The following is an 18,013-nucleotide window of genomic DNA, read 5'->3' on the forward strand; positions in this document are numbered from 1 at the left end:
CGCCACCGGTATGAAATCATACGTTGGTTCCAAGGCAGAGTACTTTATATGCTTCTGTTAGATATGTATTACTAACAAAAGTATTGTTACACGATATAAAGTCAATATTTATTTGTTATTATATAAATAAAACGGTAATACGATATTTTACTATAAAAGTTTTTTATTATTTGGCTTTTTTAATCTTTAATCTACTTGTCCCGTGTCTCTATCTCTATCTCTATCTCGGGACTTGTAAGTAATAACACACTTTCCACACTTGCATTGAAATGTAATATATTGTTATTAAAACACAGATGACGAACATTTTTTATCAACAAAAGTTTACCTTTCCAGCGTTCAACAAGCACTTATAGTGTTCCCGTTAATGCAGCGCGACCGTCCTATTTTACGTACTCGCATGCTGAAAAGCCTTACGAAAGATAAAATAAATAAAACCCGTTTTTTGTGCTTTGGGCGGACGTCGGAGTTGTTTACCTGCAGACATAATGTAAATAACCACTTTCTGTGCTCGGGGACCGAGCATGAGGTGTGAGGCAACAACACGGATAACGTTATCTAACAAAACTTGTGCTCTTAGTTTATTGTTACTGAAAATTATGACTCGCAACTCGGGTACACAGATGCTGCGGGATTTGCATGATATTTACTTATTTGCATTACAAATTTGAAAGCATGTGCGAAGTAACAAACTATTATTTTTCTAGATAGTGTTGTACATTTTTGTGACAAATAAATAAATTTTATAGGACTACTGACTGACTAAGTTCCACAGCAAGCTCAATAAGGCTTGTGTTATGGGTACTTAGACAACTATGTATACACAATATTAATATAAAACACCCAGGAACAAATATCCATGCTCATCACACAAATAAATGCCCTTACAGGGATTTGAACCCAGGACCAAACAGGTCGTCCAAAAAAGATGATAAAACAAGCCAGTGAGTTAACAATATCGAAGCATATTGACATTAACAGCGTTTCTCGCTCAAATTAATAATGAAGATTAAGGCTCCTAAAGTTCTTTAACAAAACATTTTAATCTCGTAGTTATGGTTAAAAACGATTGTATCTCCGAGTAACAACAATGAGTCGAATCTAATTTTTCCATTATAAATATTATGACTCCAGTCCGGAATGTTTACTTTTAATGTTTCTAGTAGATGTCCTTTCTGCGATTAATATTTTGTAAACACCTACCTACAGCAGATAACCTTAAAATTGGATTTTTTAGGATAATGTTTAAAACATAAATTATTAAACTCATTTTAAATGAATTCAAATGAAGTCAAAAGCGTTTGAAATGCTAATAACAGGGATTTCATCTTGACTTGAAAGCTAACTATATCTACATTAATATTCCGTTCTTAGAACAAGCTAGGTACTAGCAAATCATGTAGATTGGATCAAAACATGTCTGGATGTCGAGTGCGTTGCACTCTCTGGTTAGCCTAGCTTTGCGCTCATATGTTAGGGGTTGGAGTTGACTAGCACAAAGGGCCATGTCACTTATTCTCGTAGTTGGCATTGCGCGAGCGAGAGTTTGCTTCGTTCTAACCTGCACAACGTGATCTCCGTTGCCACGCAGCTGTTACAAATCTTAAAGTATACTATATTACGGCGCTAGCATTCTGCATGCATTTAGAATAATCGGCGAGGTCAGAGTGGTATGTGCGCGCGGTCAGCGTGCCCGACAACTGAATCACACTGAATTGACTGTCACTCGATATACGTTTTACAATACATTAGGTTTCCATGTACAGCCGATAATGCAATACACATATGTATGGGATGACTTATATAGGTTGTGAAGTGGCTTAGGTTGGATGCTCAATGCATCTGTGGTCAATGCAAATCAATGCAATGCTGTTATGTTGGACATGCAAGTGCCGAATGCCTATGTACTATTGTTAAATGATGATGATATATTGAACATTGTATGAAATTCTGGACCAAATTATAACTATTTTCGACATCTCTCTTTATATATACAATTAATTTAAGCAATCGAATTTATTTGTTAATTATTGGTATCTAGATCTTTTTCTTTTGTTTTGTTTGTTTTTTTGTTACTGTTTTTTTAAGTTTTTATTGCTGACTGTGGAATGATTAGGTATTTGTGTGATATTTTGTTATTGTATTGGCATGGCTTTTGTCTGTATTATATATGAACTTATGGGAAAGAAATAAAGATATATTGAATTTAATTTAATTTATAAGCAAATAAAGAACTGAATACTGAATATATTATTAAACGAAGTAGGTAATAGGTGTTAGTTTTTACTCCTCTAAAGCCTCTTATTTTACCACTTTGTCAACGTTTCATTTATTGTTTTATTTATTTATTATCCATGCTAAATTTAAGCTTTCGAACACTAAAAATGGTCAGTGAGCTAAGCTGAGTACGGGCAGACGGACCGACAGACGGACATGACCAAACTATAAGGTTCCTACGGAACCCTAAAAATTAAGAAATTTCACTGTCGACAGCTGGCAAATCATAACCGTTTGATAACAAGATATTACTTATAAAACAGACAGTTCGCACTGGGTCTCATGCCCATTGGAATGACACTCCAGGAGCGGCATATGTTGTAGTGCATAATTATTTTCCATCGTATTTTCACGGAAACGTGCGAACGTGTCTTGGCTATTTCAATCATGCAGTCTCGGTGCAAAAAGTTCTGAGGTTGACAAATACGATCGTTTCCGAGAAAGTACGATGGAAAACAATTATACACTATATCTGTACCTAATCGTACTTACAATATAACACATCTGACTTACAAGAATATATGCAATAGGTATTTGCATGCCCTTCATAGTAGTGTTATCCAAGTTATGCGAGCGCCGGCGCAATTAACTAATTAGCTGACCTAGTGTTACTCCTCATAAAAACGTTGTTCCCATTTTCCTCCCTGGATACTGATATCATAATGTGAAAACATTTTTACATAAATAATCAATTGTATATAAACCATAGCTATCGATTTTTTGATTATATACGTGCCTAAGAGGTAGGAGAGAAAGACAAATTTCATACATATTTTTAAAAACTCCTTATTAAAAAAAAAAAGAAAATCAATCGAAGGGTTGAAGCTGTGATTAATATAGGTACATCAAATCGCGTAAAAACATTTTCTATAATGTTTTTTTTATTTTTATACCACATCGGTGGCAATCAAGCATACGGCCCGCCTGATGGTAAGCAGTTACCGTAGCCTATGGACGCCTGCAACACCAGAGGTATTACATGCGCGTCGCCGACCCTTTAAAAACCTGTACACTCCTTTTTTGAAGAACCTCCCACTGTACTCTGTAGCCCCTCGGGAAAACCTCGTTATTAATGTTATTATTCAGAGAGAAAAATGGGTTTACGTCTGTATGGAGAACCGGTCACTTGACGTCGCCCCTTTTCGTCTTAATAAGTTAAGGCGAAATATACACAACATAGCCTTCAAGTTTCCATGCTATGTAAGTGATTGAAATACTGTTCAGTCGGGCTAAGATGGTCGGCTCTTTATCATTTATCACCATGCCTGTCACTTTCTAACAAATATGTAAGTACGAAAGTGACGCACGGCATGACAGGTGGTAAAAATGCGACCATGATACCTCTGCAGGTAGTTCTTCTGTTTCCCGCAGTTTCAGGTTCAGTGCACGTTAGCGTTTGATGGGATCGTAAAATTTAACGTGGCTTTGGATCGCTCGCCCGCCGTTAGTCTTGCCGATTCATTATACGACCATGTGTATTACTGTAGTTAGAGTAGGCTGGGCATTTGGAATTGCAGAACTATGGAACTTGTTCTAGGCTATTAATATAGAGTTTATAGTTCCGTAGCCATGACGCGCTGCCGTTAAACATTGACTGAGGATTTTAGCTGCCGGTTTTATAGGCTATGTGCTAAGAACATATTATTATTCAAACTTTAACACATTTACTGCCAGCTACCTAGTTGACGAGTTCTCTGTTCGTAGGAGCTTTTCGATTCAAACGGGAAAAACTGTTATCGGCCGCGCTCGTAGCGCGAAGCTCGAGCTCGTAGCTTGGATAAACCTCTATCTAGTGAATGCGGCATGATTCGAACTTAAAGATACGTCAAAAATTTGCTAAAGTTACGATATGGATTGGATATATCTGTGCCAAAAGAGACGTTTTTGTTTGAAGAAACGTCACTTTTGAGACTGACATATTCGATACATATCAAATCAAATTTTTTATTTATTTATTTAGCAAATATTTGACGTGTCTTAAAGTTGGAATCAGGCCGTGTACGTATTAAGCTTCAGAACGTCTATCAAAAGCACGATGTATATCGCTTGCGTAGTTTTGTAATCTATTTCTAATTAAGACTGTCCGAGAGAGACAGTTGACGCCCTTGTACGCGGATCCCGAGTTGTAAAGTTGTGTTAGCCCCGCTGACCTGATAACCTTTCGTTAATGCAATTAAAATAGATGGTAGCATGCAAAACCATTTTCATAAAAAAATCTATATTAATCTTCTTATCCTCGTAAACTATCAGAAAGTTACGAAACGAATGAAAACATGTAAATTCGTATTTTGTTTGGATTTAATTAACGTATTTATGTTAATAAATATTCTCTGCGTCCTACCAATTCGCAAGTCATTGGAGAACTATAAATCATTTTGATTAAATTACCAAAACCAGAGGCTTTCCGACTATTATTGAATTCTTTAAATTGTACTTATTTTTAACTATTTTCACCGTCTTAATTTAATGATTGAAAATTTTCAATGTTTTTCAAAAACATTGAATAACCTCACACAACTGTACCTATATCTAAAACTATTTTATGTATGCTATCATTCAACGTCAAAAAAGGTACGGTATGGTATATAAGGGTATATGTATGTACCAATACCAATAACCTGAAGTGTCGTAAAGTTGCCTTGTAAGAGGAATGATATACGGATAGGTACGGATTTAATCAGAGGTTCTTAAAACTTCGTTTAACTTGCAGGATTTGACTTAATACAAGAGTTACACGTTACATCATGGAGCTTCTACAAACAATATGAAACAAATTTTCAACTACCCTTCTACCCTGTATAGTGTACACATCGTAGCCTTAGGTTTGTGTACTCTGTCGACCGCACCCTGGTCGATGGCTTCTTATGCAACCGAGGGTAATAAAAGCTAACTTATGCACGGTTTAATATTTATGTTATGCGGTGCTTTTCGAAAAATTGGTTCTAACTACGTTTTAAAATAGCAATGTATAGGTACTTTTATTGACTTATTTTATGGTTACAATAGAAGCAACAAAGCTCATAATTGTAGTTATGCTTATGTCAAAAAAAAACTTCTAATTCCGCGACATCCTGCGCGTAGGCATTATGAAAGATTTTTTGTCATCTAAAAGTATCGCACCGAGAAAACGTGGACAGAGACTCGTGCCGTTAAAATTACCTTTAAGAGACTTCAAGGTCCATAACGATGCATTGCAACCGGACTCCAGATTTCATATTAAGGTGTACAAGGTAAGGCGATGGGCTCAATCGAAATAGCAACTCAGAGAGCCACCTTCAGACGTGCTTCGTCCCAAGAACTCCGGCTGATACTTATAGTTGGTGTTTTAGGAATATAGCAATAAGAATATATTCCCTCAACACAGGCAGTTGCTTGTTGTAAAAATATTGCTAAACTTTTGGCAACAAAATGAATAGAGATAATCTGCAAAGAAAAAATAACTAACAATGGTTTTGGAACTGAAGATATGTTTGCTTTTTGTATAAACCAGTACTCAAACTAGTACGTAGGCAAAAAAGGCAAGATAAGATTGATAACTCTTTCGCCTCCTTAATGACACAAATCAACGAAAAGTGAGGCAGGCTACCTAACTGGTTGGAGAGGCGCCCGAAGACGAAAATAAGTTTCTTTTGAAGAGTATACCTGAAGCAAAGATAGATATAACTCCGTAATAGATGGATACAGTCTAAGGACAAAACGTGCCTCGAAAATCACGAAAATTTGATTCTCGATCAGATGGCGGCCCTATCTTTGGCCTACTCTCTTATAGAGGGCGCTGACGGTTTCGTTTGTTATTTATAATTTTAACGGATATCAGTGAAAGAACATGTGACAGAATCATATAAAAATAAAAAATGCAAATAAAAAAAATATTTATCCATATTTAAATATATTTTAAAGTATTTTTATAAATCTTCATTTTTAGTTTTAAAGTATATGTCGATAGATGGCAGTGAATTTACAGTGGTTACAAAATTTACTATGACAGTACCGCTCTATCTTATTATATCCTCTTTGACCTGAAGGATACATTTTATGATCACGTCCCACATACGAAGTGACTATAATAAAAATTTGCTAGTGAATATTCACAGATCCATAGCTAATCCTTAACAGTTGCAGAACAAGAAATTAAAACCAAAATCGGGGTCCGTGACTAAACACACCTATGAAGGATGTATAAATTTAAGGTATTGATGAATACCGAGAAAATTAGAAAACTAAACTAAGCAGTACCTATACCTATCTCTGACAAACTCCAAGGTAGTGCATCTGTATGATGTACCATATAAACTCACTACCATGCGTTACGCTATAAGAAAAATAGTGCTTAGAGATACTACTTTACTGACATAAAAACCCCAAAAAGCAGACACCCTATGTTTAAGTACGTATTCGTTCTTAATTTTAATAGAGCTTATTATTATGGAAATTAAAGAATTATGGATATTTTCAATATTTCTACATATACCAAAGCACATCTTACAAAACAGAGTTACACAGCCTTTGAAATTTCTTGAACTGTTCACCTGTGACTGCATCTTCAACTTTTAAACGGTAACGAGACCCTCGATGTCGGTTTGTTCTGAAAACTCGTTACCGAAGCGGTGTTCTATAACTTCCGATTTTCATGACGCGTCAAAATGTAAAACTTATATGTACCAAACATTGTTCCTGTGGATTTCATGAAGTAATATTATTTTTAGCGCTACCAGGCAAAGAGGACAATTCGACCATAACATATTGAAGAATGAAGACGTCTCGCAATGATCTTTGCCTGCACCTTTGTACGTCATGGTAATATTACTTTGAGCTCGACAGGAAACGAGATGAGCTTAAGGCTCGGCCGCCAACCTCGATTTGCTACAACTATGTAGGTGGTGCGCTGACGTGCCCAAAATGTGCTCGAGTATTTAGCAAGAAGATAGGGTACGTGAGCCACCTAAGGGCGCACCAAAGAGCGGATCAGCTACACGCTAATAACGCGAATTAAAAATTGCCTACTCCAGAGCACACAGTCGCTGTGGCCGAAATCAGTCAAGAGAGCATCATCATCACTTTCCTCGTATATTTTTCACGCGTAAAGCAACTTTACACGTTACGTAACTTAGTTGGTAATACGAACATGCACTTACGTAATAAGTTAAAAAATATTTCATACTGCAAGGACTTGGATCTAAGACGCGATTCGTCAAAAGTACAAGTGTGATATAACTAGTGAGTATGCGAACACGAACGTATAAGGCATTAATACTCGTAGTACCTATTTAATAGCAAAAAAACTAGCACAAAGAGTAAATAACCCCATGCGAATGTTTGTTCAAAGTCAATCTTACACAAGTACATGTACAATATATATAGTGTGTTGTTATTGTCGCTAGCTCATCATTCGGTTTTACAGCGGAGTACGGAACACGCCGCCGCCATCTTTCATTATCATCACATTCCCCATTAAATCTACGCGACCGGCATGTTTCACAAGTTTGATGGAGTACATCCACCCATCAACTCGCAAATTTTACGACCGCGTAAAATTGTATTCGCGCGACGTCGTTTGGTAATTTTCTTTGTATAGCGTTAAAACCGGCATAAAACAAAGCAAATGAAGTATCCGCAAATCGTGAAAACAAGTGGTACCTACTAAAAAGTAAAAAGTAGCAAGATCGTTTACACTTACACTACTCAATTTTATTCACAAATGCAATAACGTTGAAATAGGCAGTAGGAGCATCGCTTAAGATGCTAATATAAATTGTGAAAGCCTCATCGAGTTGTGGAATTTTCCCATTAGATTTTATGGATTTCTCTCTTGTCCTCACATTAAATTATAACCGCAGGGAAAACGAACAGAGCATTGAATTTAATTCCAGAATCCAGTTCGGTAACAGAATTTCTTTTTTATTGAGGGAAATTGGGTAGGTAAGTACGTTTATCCTTACGTTTTGACCGAATGTTGAATTATAATGGTACAATTGTTGGACATTTATTTGACGTGTTATGATTTTACATGCCGAAGGGGTAAGTTTAAAAAAGAATCTGTATTTATTTCCCATAACATAGGAGTTTATTTAAGGAAGCACTCAGCCTTAATTAAATCATGAATGGCAGCCTGCGGAATGGCCGTTGAAAATAAGAACAAGCCGGGCTAACAAGGCAAGACAGCCAAGGCGGCCTTATTACCTCGTAAACGAGTCGTGACACTGCGCCCTATAAAATGACGCATTAAAAATTAGAAACTCTTTCTAACTACATAATACAGTTATGATTTTTGACGTGGATGTGTGCTTTAATTTTCTTCCATTCTTCTGACTACTACATATATACTTTCAAAAGCAAAAGAAACAAATTACATACTTCAATCGTTTGACACCTTTAACGTCATATTTTCAAAATTATATAGTTAGGTACCTACCCTTTAAATTTTTTTTATCCAATTCTACCCAATGAATAACAAGGGTTTTCTCTGTATCACTGTACACACAAAAAAACCGGCCAAGTGCGAGTCGGACTCGCGCACGAAGGGTACCATTACGTAAAAAACGGCAAAAAAATCACCTTTGTTGTATGGGAGCCCCACTTAAATAGGTTGTTTTATTCTGTTTTTAGTATTTGTTGTTATAGCGGCAACAGAAATACATCATCTGTAAAAATGTCAACTGTCTGGCTATCACGGTTCATGAGCTACAGCCTGGTGACAGACGGACAGACAGACAGAAAGACAGACAGACAGCGGAGTCTTAGTAATAGCGTCCCGTTTTTACCCTTTGGGTACGGAACCCTAAAAATCTTCTTTTTTTCATGTGGCTTTGTTCCCATCCCAAGCTCGTTATTTTATTACCCACCCCAGTTAAAAGTAGCCCCGTCGTCTACATTCAATAGTCAGAGACCGAGCTAACCTCCTATTATAGGATTTATAGGTGAATTTTATTTAGAATTCTCCATTTATATTTACTCGACCCTTTCAAGAATTTCCAATCGTACATTTTAGTGGCCCCTAAGCCAACTGTTATGTTAACATCAAATCCGACATATTGCTTATGAAACATTGTTGTAAACATATGATTGCGTGGGCAAAATGAGACTAAGTCGGAGAAATATTTAAAAAGTAAACATTATATCGAAAGCATTCAATACGATAGGACGTATCTATTTACCAAATAAACCTAAGCAATGTAAGATCTGAATGTATATACGACTTTTAGGCTATTACACGGTGTTTTTCGATCAATCATACGGAGTGGCGCAGGTAAGGCACCTGCCGATGATTGATTGATTGCAGACTTCGAAACATGTCCCCAGTTAGTTCTACGGGGCCTAATCTGTTATCTATTAATAGCTCTATGAAACTTCATGCTATTCGTCAGGCGTCAAATCGAACGATCTAGCAAATTGGCATTCAATCCGTGAACTGATTCTGTTTTACCTAAATTAATTTGTAACAAAAATAGGAACTAAACATAATTCTGTAGTTCATGATTGTAAACAGGAGCAAGTACAGTCTTGCCTTTAGATATATAACTGTAAATCGATGCAAAAAACTGCTCACTATTAATATCTGAACACGACATTATTAATATTGTCTTCGGTTACCGCGATAGTTACTCATGAAATAAAACTATGAAAACGGATTATATCTTTACTTGAAAAATAATTATAGTGTATAACTAGCCTTATGAACCGATTTTGCATGTACAACCAGCCTTAAAGTTTGTAGTCTATGATTGTTCATTATTTTAGTATGTGGGTATTTTTGCATTTTGTAATTTTTCCTCAGTCACCCGTTGACCACGAACGCTGTAAAGAGTTCGAAACGTCGGGATGTATTATAAATTCAATATACGCGATATAATCCGTTTTCATAGTTTTATTTCACGACATTATTGTTAAGGTGTTGTCTTATATAAGTTACATAATAATATTAGGCCTTTGTCATCTGTGTCAGATGTTTTTAGCAGCACTGCCGTGTCAGACGTATCTCTGCTATCTCAAAAAACATAGTTTTGGGTAAATCGACTTTAAAGTTTTTGGTGAGCGTGAAAACTAATAAACTCATATATTTCGTGAGTTTATTGAGTTAAGTCATTTTTAATATGTGTTTTGTGTTTCAATAGACGTGAAGAATAATATTTCTTTACTTTTTTTTTGTAAAAGTACATAGTTTTTGAAATAAACGCATAAACATAGTTTGGTGTAACCACTGTTTCATACATTTGGTGGTTGCGCGTAACTATGTTAACTTAAAGTTAGACGAGTTCGTTGTATGAGCGCTCATACTATTTCGCGTGGCCACGGCTCGCGGGCTTATTGCGGTTTTCGTTTATCTAAAGTTAGAAGACTACATTGTATCAACTTCTAGTAAAACGTGTAACCAGGGCATGGGGAATATTGAGGTGGTCACGCGTAGTTCTTTTATCTTAAGTTGTAAGAGTTCGTTGTATTAGTGCTCCTAGTAAAACGCGTAACCAGACTACACAAGATAATCCATTTTATATTGTGCTAACTCACATTACATACAAGGAGCCCGATTTCCATCAGTCCTTACATCATTGGTTATAAAGTAGATCAATCGTATGGTGGAAAGAGCCTTATGTTTAATAGCGTTTGTATGCATTGCATGTATGTATGTATGTATGTATGTATGTATGTATGTATGTATGTATGTATGTATGTATGCATGCATGCATGCATGCATGTATGTATGTATGTATGTATGTATGTATGTCTGTATGTATGTGTGTGAATATTTAATCCCAGTAAGTGTAAAAGGCGGAATTAACGGCAGGTCAGTTACTCCAAAATTTTTAACCGCCTTAAAAAAAAGGTTCTCAGTTTGACCCGTATGTTTGTCCGAGATTATCTCGCGTTTGGCTGAACCGAGTTTGATGCGGTATTCAGAAAAATGTTTGTTACATTTTGGAGAAGGTTTTAGTATACATAGATCTGAGCTGATGCTGAACCCTGGCTGTACCTAGTGGAACTCAGGTTTGGTGAAACATAGGCACACGCTGTTTTGGTCATCCAACACGTCTTAATGAGTAGTTGGGGGAGCAGTACCCAAGATAAAGCTGATGCTGAACCCTGGCTGTAACTAGTGGAACTCAGGTTTAGTGCAACGTAGACAAACGCTGTTTTGGTCATCCGACACGCCTTGATGAGCACTTGGGAAAGCAGTACCCAAGATAGAGCTGATGCTGAACCCCGGCTGTACCTAGTGGAACTCAGGTTTGGTGTAACATAGGCACACGCTGTTTTGGTCATCTAACACGTCTTAATGAGCAACTGGGAGAGCAGTACCTAAGATAGAGCTGATGCTGAACCCTGGCTGTACCTAGTGGAACTCAGGTTTGGTGCAACGTAGGCAAACGCTGTTTTGGTCATCCGACACGCCTTGATGAGCACTTGGGAGAGCAGTACCCAAGATAGAGCTGATGCTGAAACCCGGCTGTACCTATTGGAACTCAGGTTTGGTGTAACATAGGCAAACGCCGTTTTTGGTCATCCGACAAGCCTTGATGAGCACTTGGGAGAGCTGTACCTAATAGTGGAACTTAGGTTTGGTGCAACGTAGGCAAACGCTGTTTTGGTCATCCGACACGCCTTGATGAGCACTTGGGAGAGCAGTACCCAAGATAGAGCTGATGCTGAACCCCGGCTGTACCTAGTGGAACTCAGGTTTGGTGTAACATAGGCACACGCTGTTTTGGTCATCCAACACGTCTTAATGAGCACTTGGGAGAGCAGTACCCAAGATAAAGCTGATACTGAACCCTGGTAGTACCTAGTGGAACTCAGGTTTGGTGCAACGTAGGCAAACGCTGTTTTGGTCATCCGACACGCCTTGATGAGCACTTGGGAGAGCAGTACCCAAGATAGAGCTGATGATGAACCCCGGCTGTACCTAGTGGAACTCAGGTTTTGGTTCAGGTTTGGTGTAAATTTATTGTGGGTATTAGAAGATATATAGTAAAAATATTAAGGTCAGTTACTCCAAAAAAATTATTCAGAATCAGAATCATTAACTATACGTTTCTATGTATTTCAAAATAAGACACTCCAGCGATCCAAATATTTGTTTAAACTAATATTTTGCCTCTACTGACACTGTTTGAAACTTTTTCTTGCTTTTAGTAATAAAAATGAAAAGAAGAGTAAAAAAATATGTTTTATAAATTATGTTCATAACTTTACTTACTTTTTATGCATTTATTAGTTATCTTCTACAGAAGAAAGAAACTACTACATAAGTATGTAACAAGATAGTACTCGTGCATTACTTATATTATATTGTCAGTTATTTCAATTAATTTTGTTTGTCATTTTTTATTTACGTTAAGATTTTTGTAAGTAGGTACCTGTCGGGGCTTCTAACCTCCGTGGCGACCTGACATAGACCGACTGACTGACTGGCTGACTGACATACATATTTGGAATATTGGAACATTTGGAACCACCGACATTTAAATTCAAAATTAGACATGACAATCACAAGACCAGTTGACGACTAGTTCATGACAGACAGCGGACGACGATAAACAGTTCAGTACCTATGTAGGTTATCTTAAGATTTAAAAAAAAACGAAATAGATTAGTTTTTCACAGGGTTTTCAGCAATGATTACAAAGTGAAATTAGCTAAGATAATTAGTCGCACAACCTTTGTTTTCTACCACATTTCTATCACTACACATTCGTAACAAGGCTTTACTTCGTAAAAAACTCATTTCAAAGACTAATTTATCATATTTTGAACAAACAACATAAAAAAACACCGGAACGCTAACTTAACCGGGTCAATATTACGTACGTAATGAAATGTAAATGTGACGTTTTCAATCAAAAGGTACCACATTGTCGCTTACCATAAGGACGAAAATTGCTTGTATCTTTATACGAAAAACCTGTCAGAATGTCCTTATGATAAGCGACAATGTGGTCCCTTTTGTTTGAAAACGACACAAATAAACAAATACACGTGGCAAGGAGCGACGAGCCGCTCCCTCCGCGCCCCGCCCCCCGCCTCACCGCGAGCCGCCTATCGCCGTACTACCTGCGTGTGGTTACGCGAAACTATGATAACTCGAGATAGTAGATATCCAGTTTGCCGTAAAAAAACTGCGAAGAGTTACGCATAATTATTCTAACTTGAGTTAGAAGAGATACGCATAACTCAATGTCCAAAAATTCGAAAACGTCTATCTTAAAACATGAAATATCTCAGTAACTAAAGACATTTTTTGAAATTTTTTTTAAGTATTATATAAAGGATAGTGTCTAGTTTCATTTTGCACTGGTTAGGCGTATCTCTGCTATCTAAAGATAGCAGAGATACGTCTGACACGGCAGAGCATCCCAGTTACGACACTTGCGTTCGTGGCTGTAGAGTCCTTTACGAGAGAGGATCCCTCAGCCACACACGCAGCAGGTGTATGCTCCCCCAGGTGGACGGGGGTTGGAGGCCTGCTCGTGGCGCCTCATGCGAAACGCATGAGGCGCCACGAGCTTTTAATGAGGAATACCAGGCATCGTCGTGCTTGGGTGAATAACACGACGACGACCACGCCACATGACGCCACATGGGTCGGTCTATGCATGGGTGGCCCGGGTATAGGTAATTTACATAAGGTACATCCATTAAATAAATAAATATTAGGGAACATCTTACACAGATCAACCTAGCCCCAAACTAAGCAAAACTTGTACCTATGGGTGCTAGGCGACGATATACATACTTATATATTATATAGATAAATACATAGGTACTTATATACATAGGAAACACCCATGACGCAGGATAACAAATATTTGTGTTCATCACATAAATAAATGCCCTTACCGGGATTCGAACCCAGGACCATTGGCTTCACAGGCAGGGTCACTACCCACTAGGCCAGACCGGTCGTCACGGTCGCGTTGCCAATTTCGTTTCTTTTGATCGCCGTAACCAGCTGCAAACGCAAAATGAAATTACGACATGCAAACGTACCTATCACAGACATTTAATTGGAGTCTCTTCGAAACTGCCGCGGGGTATCAATTTGCGAGTTTCAAAACCATCCCTTGTACCTACTTATTATACTCGCAATTTTACTCTTCGAAGTAGAGGGAAATTATAAATTAAACTTGCATCCTGTGATTTCTGTACAGATTAGATGTTTGCAGCAGAACACAATTAAATTGTAATTTCGTCAGTACGCTTGAAGGATTGTCTTACGCAATTACGGCTCAAGGATATTCTGCATTGTAAAATATACTTTCGTCTCTTAGTTTTGAGTATGTCCCTATATACGATTTGTATATAGGTATTTGAGTATATATTACGACTAAAATCCGCCCCTAATAATATTTCAATTGAATTATATATTTCTTTTTTATTCGCTCCATAATCATTGCAGTGCGGTTGTATTTATTTTCTTAACTGTAAATATAGCATATGTTATAATTATGACTACGAGTATGAGGAACTTAGCACCGAACTAGAAAAGATTCTAAATCGGTAGTCGTTTTTCTTTTACAGCAGTCATTTCAACCGCAATTTTTTTTTTTATGTAATAGGAAGCAAACGAGCAGACGAGCCGCCTGATGGGAAGCAGTCATCGCCGCCCATGGACATAAGCAACACCAGAGGAGCCACTTATGCGTTGCCCACCTTTGAGAACCCTAAAAACCTGCTTCTTGAAGAACCCCATGTCATAGCGCAAGGGAAACACCTCAGAAGGTAGCTCATTCCACAACTTGCACGTTCTGGGCAAAAACGAGCGAGATGCCCGCTTGTTTTTGGTTTGCCACGTGTCAAGAAAGTGAAGTTGAGCTTTGTTTCTTTGGCGGGAGGTGCGGTGGTAAAAACGTGACGGTGGCACCAGATCAAAAAGTTCTTCAGGACATTCCCCATTGTACAGACGGTAGAACACGCACAGAGAGCCAACGTCCCTCCGAAGGCTAAGAGGTTCCAAACCGACTGTGAGATCGGGATCGCCAACAATACGAACATATTTGTACATACTCCTATTCCATTCGGTTCATGGACATCGATTGCACTAAAACATAATGGGTGGTAAACGTACGAAGCGACTCTAAACTAAATAAAACATAAAATCGGTAACGCGAACTATACTTATAAGCCTTTTTGGCACGGCAGCCTAGGCATGTCCCTAACAACCATCGATCACAGTACACTTGACTTCGTGCGGGTCTATCGCGTGTCGAAAGTACCTGCCTAGATCAATTTATCTAACGAACATGTCTATACTGCGCTATATAAATGTAGATTCGTTTTATGTTTGCAGTAGACTTGGAGTAAAAAGTACCAACTTAATTTCAGATCTTGATTAAAACTATGTACTTTGTTTTGACATGGCTTCTAAACACAGGGCGAAGTAGATTATTTTTCACTTGTTTAAAATTGACTTTTTACCCGACTGCAAAAAAGGGAGGAGGTCACAAATTCGACCGTACTGCGTCAGTATGTAAAAAAACCGGCTTCAAAAAATATTATAAAAGGAAAGGGGGAGACGGGAGGGGCTGTATTTTATTTATAATTTTTGAAATCGGTTTTCTTTTGGTTTTTGCAACTGCCACACGAATATGTAAAGGAATTAATGTTTCAAAATGATTTGTTTACTCTTTGGCATGGACGTGTTACTTTCGAAGCCTCGCATAACTTTCAATTGTTTTTCAAGTCTTCAAACTTTGTTACTTTTTAGGGTTCCGTACCCAAAGGGTAAAAACGGGACCCTATTACTAAGACTCCGCTGTCCGTCTGTCCGTCTGTCCGTCTGTCCTTCTGTCCGTCTGTCCGTCTGTCCGTCTGTCTGTCTGTCACCAGGCTGTATCTCATGAACCGTGATAGCTAGACAGTTGAAAATTTCACAGATGATGTATTTCTGTTGAAGCTATAACAACAAATACTAAAAACAGAATAATATAATATATTTAAATGGGGCTCCCATACAACAAACGTGATTTTTTTGCTGTTTTTTTCCGTAATGGTACGGAACCCTTCGTGCCCGACTCGCACTTGGCCGGTTTTTTAATACAAAATGACATGAGGTAAGGTGGGCTAAGACTATCACCGGGGTAAGACTATCACTTGTATGGAATCCTCATACTGTTTGTCTTGCCCCGAGCAAAATAAACAATGTTAGTCTTACCCCACCTTACCTTACTACCTTTTTTCGTAATTGTTCAGAATATATATTACATAATATTTATTATTTTGTTTTAATACTTCGTTACGTTACAACTTATAGGTATCTCATTCTTTTTACCATTCAGCTAATTATTAGCTCAAAAACTTCAATTTGCCTTATACCTTTATAAGTATAGGGCACACTCAGATATTATATGGCAAAAATGACCAACCTATAACAACATATTTTTGGATTTTATTCTTATGAAGCGTGAATTCTATTAATCTGGACCGTTAAAAGGTTAAGCAACTTTAATTAGGATTAACATTAAACCCAAACTGTGAAATATTATAATTACCAGTATACTTAATATTGTCTTCGGTTACCGCGATAGTTACTCATGAAACCAGTATACTGTCAAGTTTACAATAATTATTAGTTAAATAACCCAATATAATAAAGACCCAAAAGTTTTGAGTATGATTAGATTGATTAAAACAGATGCGTCCGTTCGAAACTCTATCAATAAACTGCTTTAACTACCTACCTACACTTACTCCTACCTACGCAGTACAAGGAGCGGGGTTTTCTTGAAAAAGAATGTAAATAGACGTAATTAGGCGTTCGTGCATTTTGTATAAATTGTTATTAAATTATTTATGTGAAAGGATGTACGAGTGATAATAAATACTATAAAATGTTCTTTGTGTAATCTAAAAACTTTAGCTTGAAAGTTTTGTAAAAAAAGTCAGTAAAATTAAATGTAGAGAAATAAATGTCTATAGGTACAACGATTCAACTTGTTGCAAATATAAAGAAATTCAATCCAGGCTACGGAATACTTTTTAACTTTTTTATAAGCCACTAGTTAATTACGGCAACGGAAGCCGCTTAATGGAAAAATAATTATACTGAATAAATTCAAAGAGACCACAAATTGAATTTGGTCGACATACTCGACCGGAATTGGATGTTGATTATGCAATAGGCTTGGTTAATATTATATTTGGACTAAAATAAAAATGTCATCACAAATATGGACGGGAAAAAAAACAAATCAATGTGTGTATTGCTCACTTTTTTTGTATTGTATTGTATTGTGTATTTTCTTTTTTTTGCTTTATTACGATAAATTACTTATTTTATGAATAATTAAAATAACAACTTATTTGCTATTCAAAATGGATCACTCACCTTTTACCAGTGTCCCCACGGAAAAGTGCCTGAAAGCAAAAAACTATAATCTAATAAATTTAGGTGATTTTTTACCTAAAAGTAAACACATATTTTACTATTACAAGTTTTAAAGAAAAATACCCGCTACTAAAATTGTTAAATTAAAAAACTAACACGCACCGTGCTGTTATAAAGTGCTAATTATGATTTCCCTGATAAAAACTATCCTAGACATGTCCTTTGACATGGCTTAAGCGTGTAGAGGAAACAGAGTTCCTTTGGAATTTATAATATTAAAGATAAATAGCCTAGTACTTATAGCGGTATGGTGATGGTAGTATAGAGGAGATATAGCATAATCACAATCACTGTACCTAACGATACTCTACAAACATAGTAGAGTAACTAATTATTTACCGTTAGGCACGTCGGGCC

The 18,013-nt window shown here is 37.1% G+C and overlaps 1 protein-coding gene across 7 annotated transcripts in view; it reads right to left on the bottom strand.

The window, feature by feature from the left end:
* The window catches only part of LOC134746121 (kazrin), a 125,682-nt gene that overhangs the window by 68,951 nt on the left and 38,718 nt on the right, over nucleotides 1–18,013 (bottom strand). The window contains exon 2 of one of the 7 annotated variants that reach the window (XM_063680391.1): nucleotides 17,597–17,625. The exons of the other annotated variants lie outside the window; for them this stretch is intronic. The gene's annotated coding sequence lies outside the window, so the exon portion shown is untranslated. The remainder of the gene's footprint in view (nucleotides 1–17,596; nucleotides 17,626–18,013) is intronic. 7 annotated transcript variants of the gene reach the window in all.

The sequence above is a fragment of the Cydia strobilella genome, chromosome 12 (genome assembly GCF_947568885.1).
Source record: "Cydia strobilella chromosome 12, ilCydStro3.1, whole genome shotgun sequence".
NCBI classification, from domain to species: domain Eukaryota; kingdom Metazoa; phylum Arthropoda; class Insecta; order Lepidoptera; family Tortricidae; genus Cydia; species Cydia strobilella.